Source organism: Odontesthes bonariensis, chromosome 3 (genome assembly GCF_027942865.1).
Source record: "Odontesthes bonariensis isolate fOdoBon6 chromosome 3, fOdoBon6.hap1, whole genome shotgun sequence".
NCBI classification, from domain to species: domain Eukaryota; kingdom Metazoa; phylum Chordata; class Actinopteri; order Atheriniformes; family Atherinopsidae; genus Odontesthes; species Odontesthes bonariensis.
This window is the reverse complement of record NC_134508.1, coordinates 12,653,737-12,659,736: the sequence shown is the minus strand read 5'-3', so window position 1 is coordinate 12,659,736 and position 6,000 is coordinate 12,653,737. Positions and strand designations below refer to the sequence as shown.

The 6,000-nt window shown below is 42.3% G+C and overlaps 1 protein-coding gene across 6 annotated transcripts in view; it reads left to right on the top strand.

Moving 5' to 3' along the window:
* Positions 1-1,621: 1,621 nt before the first annotated feature.
* Positions 1,622-6,000, top strand: part of sulf2a (sulfatase 2a) — a 39,011-nt gene continuing 34,632 nt past the window's right edge. For 5 of the 6 annotated variants that reach the window (XM_075460346.1, XM_075460349.1, XM_075460347.1 and 2 more), the window contains exon 1: positions 1,622-1,738. The gene's annotated coding sequence lies outside the window, so the exon portion shown is untranslated. Of the gene's footprint in view, positions 1,739-1,815; positions 1,867-6,000 lie in introns of those variants that run through there. The other variant, XM_075460345.1, reaches the window with a different exon arrangement.

The following is a 6,000-nucleotide window of genomic DNA, read 5'->3' as shown; positions in this document are numbered from 1 at the left end:
TGCATACATTGTAGAAATGAATAATTTTCATTATATTATATATAGTATAATATATCTAGTATATATATATTTTTAATACTGCATTAGACCAGCTTAATGCGTTATTATTAAGGGTTCATGGTTCCATTTGGCTTGAATGACAATGTTTTTGTTTTTTACAGGATTAGTGTTGACTCCACATGATGTTAGCACAGGAAATATAATTTTCTTTATCCTCAAATGCCAATGCAAATCCTCTGCCTTGAATAATTTGTTTTACGTCTGCGTTGAACAGTCGTGGCCAGAAAAATACTGTTTGATTTTCTCAAAACGCCGCAGTTTCATCTCTTTGCAGTGACACAAATAGCCCGGTGTGCCAAGCTGACAGATAGATGATCCATTGCAGACACTGTAATTGAAAACACTGAGAGGGGGTGGACAATTAATCTCTTTTTCTCTCACTCCTTCAAATTTCCATGGAGAAATACCTCAAAATGCAGATAATAGATAAGAGTGTTATTGATTAGATAGGATGGGGAGAGAGGCAAAGAGGTGCAGAGGTTCTCCATCACTAATCTTTCTGGCTGTGACTGCATCTGAATAACCTGCAGAGAGGGATAAACAGGCGCATCCATCACGGGATAGCTGGCGCAGACAGAGATGGATGCCTCCGCCCTCTGCCACCCTTTTCGCACCTCTCCCACTCGGTCAGGGATAGGAAGTGACACCGGTTCTCAGGAGGAATACCTGGCTTTAACTGAGCAAGATACTGCCTTTGGTCTAACTCTGCTGAGATGAAGGCACTCTTAGCATTTGGGATTTTTAGAATTGTCTCCTCATCTTCCAGCCCTTTGTCTTCTTGAGTTTGCATGATTACCTATCTTAATGTATCCTGTTTGTTTTGCCAGAAAGGAAATTGGCTTTGTGTGAATGTGTCAACTTGCCCATTTACTCCTTTTGTGTTTGTGTATAAATTGATTTGAGTGCACATTTAATTTCTCTCTGCATGCTCATGCACTGTGAGCCAAATCCTCTGTGCTGCCTGGACCCAGTGAGCAGGGGTGCCCATGCCAGCTCTCTTCAGTGGTGCCAGCCTGATAGATATGGTGTGAGTGCCAGGCTGTGTTTTCACTCCTCAGCCCTGTAGTGTTAAGATTGATCCTTCGTTACCTCCCATTCCTTTCTCTCCCACTCCTCTGTGCGCCTCTGTTTTAATGAGACTGTGAATAGGTGAAGCTCACAGGCTCCAACAGATGGCCAGAGCTGCCCTGGTTCACTGTCTTGTACACACACGCGGTCGCACACACACACACACACTCTCTCTAAGTTTGCTACTGAATGAAATCCGAGAGAGGAAAATTTGATGAGAAGAAAGGGAAAAAATAAAAAGCAACACAGAAGAAAAAGGGCCTAAACAGCTGACTAGTAACACGCGGGAAGGAAAATGGAAAAGAAGAAGGAGTGCTTAAATAAAAACGGGAATATGCTAAAATAAGAGGACAAAAATGCAGCTGAAAAAGAGGGAGAACAAAATTGAATTGTAGATTGAGGGAGCCGCTCTCCTCCCTCTTTCCCTCCCTCTTTTATTTATCTCATGTGAAACCACGCCTCCCTCCTTTCACTTGTCAGTGCATCTATAACAGTGAGCTGTCTGCACCGGGCTGCGTGGGGGGTGAGAATAGCTCGTCACTCTGCCAGCACAGCGGACCACATCTGAACAGACCGGACGGGGCTGGATGTTGCGAGACTTGTCAAACAGGTGTGTGAAATCGTATTTGTGCATAACTGTCTTTTTGTAATACATGACAGAGGACAGCATGTGCATCTCTCAGCGTACAGTCTCTTCTCCCTCCGCAGGACTTGCTTCCAGAGTAGCAGATCTAGAAGGTACAGTGCTGGAGCTTTGCCCTAGTTTACACTTGAATGCTCTGATCCATTCCGTTTGCCTCTGAGATTTATGCATGTTGCTAATGGCGCTGCTCATCGAGGTAAAAGAAAAGAGACCTTTCGTTCAAAGGATACTTCGGAGTAGCTCTAGACTGGCTTTGAAAGAGAGCAGTGAGGAGACAAGGTACTGTTTATTGGATGGAAGAAGTTATTAGTTTTTATGCTGGACACTGTCAACATGTGTGTCTCAGTTCAGGTTTTAAACAGATTTTTTTTTGTTTATGTTACATACATTATCGTTGACACTCCAAGTTTTTTTTTTTTTTTACTAAGCTGTATCTGTAGGAATCTACTTCATTCAGTGAAACAAATCAGACTATCATCGGGTTTAGTTTTCTTTGTCCCTCTGTTTCACCTTCTGCTGTGTTTTGTCAATCGAAGATTCATTGCGTCAGCACTGCTTTGTGTTCACTTGGTCAAATATAATTCTTACTGTTGCTGAATAGGGTGCAGGTTTTAAAACTAGAGCAAAAATAGTGAAAATCTAACTTTTTTTTTCTTCCAAAGACAGGATCGGTCCAGTTTTGATGGGCTTGCCTTTTGGCAACGTTTTTTTAGAAACCGATTAGGTATCCACCACTCAGCGTTCATTCAAGAGTCGCCATTTCAACAGTTGCAGCTGCTGCCGCTCCTATAGAAGCCTGCACAGCTTTGGTCTATGAGGCGGTTTCTAGCAAATGTACTCGCTATCAGTGTTTTGTCAATATGTTTATGGGTCAAAAGACTGTGTCATCATCAAGTGGTGGCGGTTAAGAGCGGTGGAGTGGAGGGAGGTGCAAGCAGCGACCTCGAGGCTGAAATATTTATGACAAAGACAGCTGTACGTCCCTGAATGCTGTTTGTAGCGATGTGGGTGTATGGATGAACAGATTCAAAGATGGAAGGATGGATGGAAAGTAACGAAGCTTTGGAGATTTGTTCTTTAAGCGTTCATTATTTATCACAACACACTCATGGAAACTCTAACCCCCACATCAACTAGCCTCTTTTCTCACTGAGAGGCCCGTTGACTGAAGGAGGATACTACTGCTTAGTCTACCTGTCAGCATGCTTAGCTCTGCACCCAGATGTACATTTTGTCCATATTTATGTTTACACACATTCAAGACATTTTTGCTTGGTTACGCTTGCCAGTTTTATGGGAAGTACATTAAAAATCATAGCTGCTTACTTGCATTGTATTAGTTGCAGATATGTAACTAATGCTCTCCCACTGCATAAATTTGTGCTCATACATAACCCATGCACAGCATTCTAGTAAACATCAGCAATTATTCTCACTTCTATTTTCCTCCCTTGGTTGTCCACACACCCTTTCTGAGACACACAAACACCACACATACAAAGGCGCACATTCAATCAGTGGGGGTGACGACCTTGAGACCTGTTGATGTCGTTTTAGGCGGCCGTGTGGAGAATACATAAGAGGCCATGTGGGACTTCTGGTGAAAATGGGGTGCTTGACATGCTGTTTGTAAAAAATCTCTCAAAATGTGCAGGAGGGCTGGTTGAAGGAGTCGAGGGGAGAAACGAGCATGAATATGAATTGTATGCTAATGCTGCACGCCTTGGCTGTTGACTCCAGCTGTTGTTGAAAGCAGAGGACATGTTCCCCCATCTCCACTCTCGAGAGAAAACATTATCGACAAACCTATTCTCAGCATACCCCCTTCCCTTGGCCACGAGGGCAGCATGGTGGCAGATATCAGCAGCCAAGGTGACACGTCTCGACAGTCTCTGCAGGGCCGCAGGTGGCCTTTCCAGCACCGACGTCTGCTCATTTACCCCCGCCTTGACCTCTTGTGGGTAGATACAGGTTTAAATTAGGTTAAATTAAAGGGACTCAAATCTAATGTCACCAGTGAACTTTATAAAAGCTACAGCTTTCTCCACCTACTCCACTTTCTGCCCCACTATGATCTATACTGTCTAGATAGTTGTCTAGTTGGCATTTGCTTCTCTTGCTACAAAGAGTGAGAATAATGTACACGCAGTAACACACAAAATGCCATTTAAGGTGTGAGGAGGCCTTTAAAAGCTATATGAGATGTCGGTGCTTGATTATGGATGTGGTTTGCTGCTTTCATATTATGATTTTGTCAAATGTGCTTTTAAGCAACATACCAATTCAAATTTATTTTAGATTAAATTTCAACATAAAATGCCATGTTCCACAGCTTTACTGATTTACTTATTTACTTCCATAAAGCCTTTTTAGAATATGTTTAATGTAGTTTAATTTAAGTGTCTCTTACCTGAATCCCTGTTCATCTGAAAGTATCGGCTGCCACTAACGAGTCCTGCAATGAGGCACTTTTGCGGGATCAGTATTTAAATCTCTGTGTTTCTGTTGTAATGAAAGCTGCCTGAAACTGGGGCTTTTTGATAATCACATCTCTGGAAAGTGTGCAGAGAGCGAATTATAGTCAGCATCTGATAGGAGCAAATAACCAAGTTCTGTGGTCCACGTTTGTAAGAGCATGTGACTGTAACAAAGTCAGATCAGCACGCGCAGTGTGTGTGCGTACGATTCCCACTGTTCATGTGTGGACAGCCATTTGACTGCTGTGTGTTACTGCAATCAGATTTCAATCTCCTCCCTCTGTATGGCTGAGCTGCTGCGGCAAAGGTGCCCAATGGGAAAATGTAATTATACCCAGCTGGCCACAGAGTACGGGCTTCACTGCCCTATCTGTCTCAAGAGAGACAGCCGCTGGAGGCCTCTTCTCACTTGCAATATCAAACAACTGAGATGTTGCTAAAGCCCTGTTATATCTGGGAATTTTGTATTAAATCCTGATTCCAATCTCCTCCCTCTAATCAGCGTTCAAATCCTGGGGTTATCTGTGGCCTTTTGTCACAGTTTTGTTACAGCTGTGAATAATTTATGACAGAATTAACTGAGCTGGCTAAGAGCAGTGACTAGGAGAGTTTGGAATACAGCCAAAATCTGATTCAAGTTCAATTCCATTTTTCTCAGCCTTTTTTTCCCCTCTCTGATAAGCAAAATCTTATCGCACCAGGTGCTATTATTACCATAATAACTATTATCTTCATTTTTCCCTCCTGAGTCACTTACTTTTGAATCTGAAGAGTTTTTATTGTTTTTCGTTTTTGTTTTTTTTAAATTCCTCTCATCTCAGCATGTGTTTTTTTTTTCTTTTATGTCTGTGTCTGCTCTGTTGCTTGCTTTCAGCTGAGGTGCATGCTAAGATGGTGCCTATTAGTAAAGCAAAACAAACAGACACACCCCACTCTCCTGAAATCAGGCAAAAAAATCAATGAGAGCGTTCAGATAACAGCAGGATAAGTGGCCCATTGATGTTACGATAAGATGAACGCAGGACACAGTGGTGATGCTAAGACATGCTAACCCAGACCAACGATAATTTATCTGTTGGGAAATTCATATAGAAAAAAAGTCCTGCCCTGTTTTGACTTTAAAAGCAAACAAGGGATGATATAGTAAATGTATAAAAGAGAAGGAGAGCTGTGACAAATTTACGATACCAGAAAGGTCTCTTGAGTCTTTGGTATGACGGGCACAATGCGTTCAGCATCAGTGAGAATGCTAACCATGAATACTGACTGGTATGTTGAAAATTGCCTCCCTGGAAATGTTGGTGTGTTTCCCATTTCATCGTGTTGTACCAAGTCATGGTACCTTATAGGCATCACAGCTGAACCAGAACTCCTCTGTCTTCTTCATTTCCTTGATTTGCTACACTCCAACTCTACTTAATTTCCATTTCTCTGTTCGCCACCTTTTCTCTATGTGTACGTAACAGCCTCAGCTACCTTACCCACCTGCTCCTGCCACTTGCCTTACCCTCAGGGTGTAGTAATCATTGTTGTGACTAATAAGGTTTATGGTATTACAGATCTCTGAAATTGGATTTTCTCACTATACCAATGCAAAGGGATTACAGGCTTCAAGCTGGATACATTGGGCCACAACTAACTTGTCCCTGAACTTTTTTTTTTTCTCTTTACTGCACCATCCTTGAGGTGGGCAGATCAAGAAATGAATGTGCAAACAGTTTTGAAGGAAGACAGGGGTAGGCTGATTTTTCT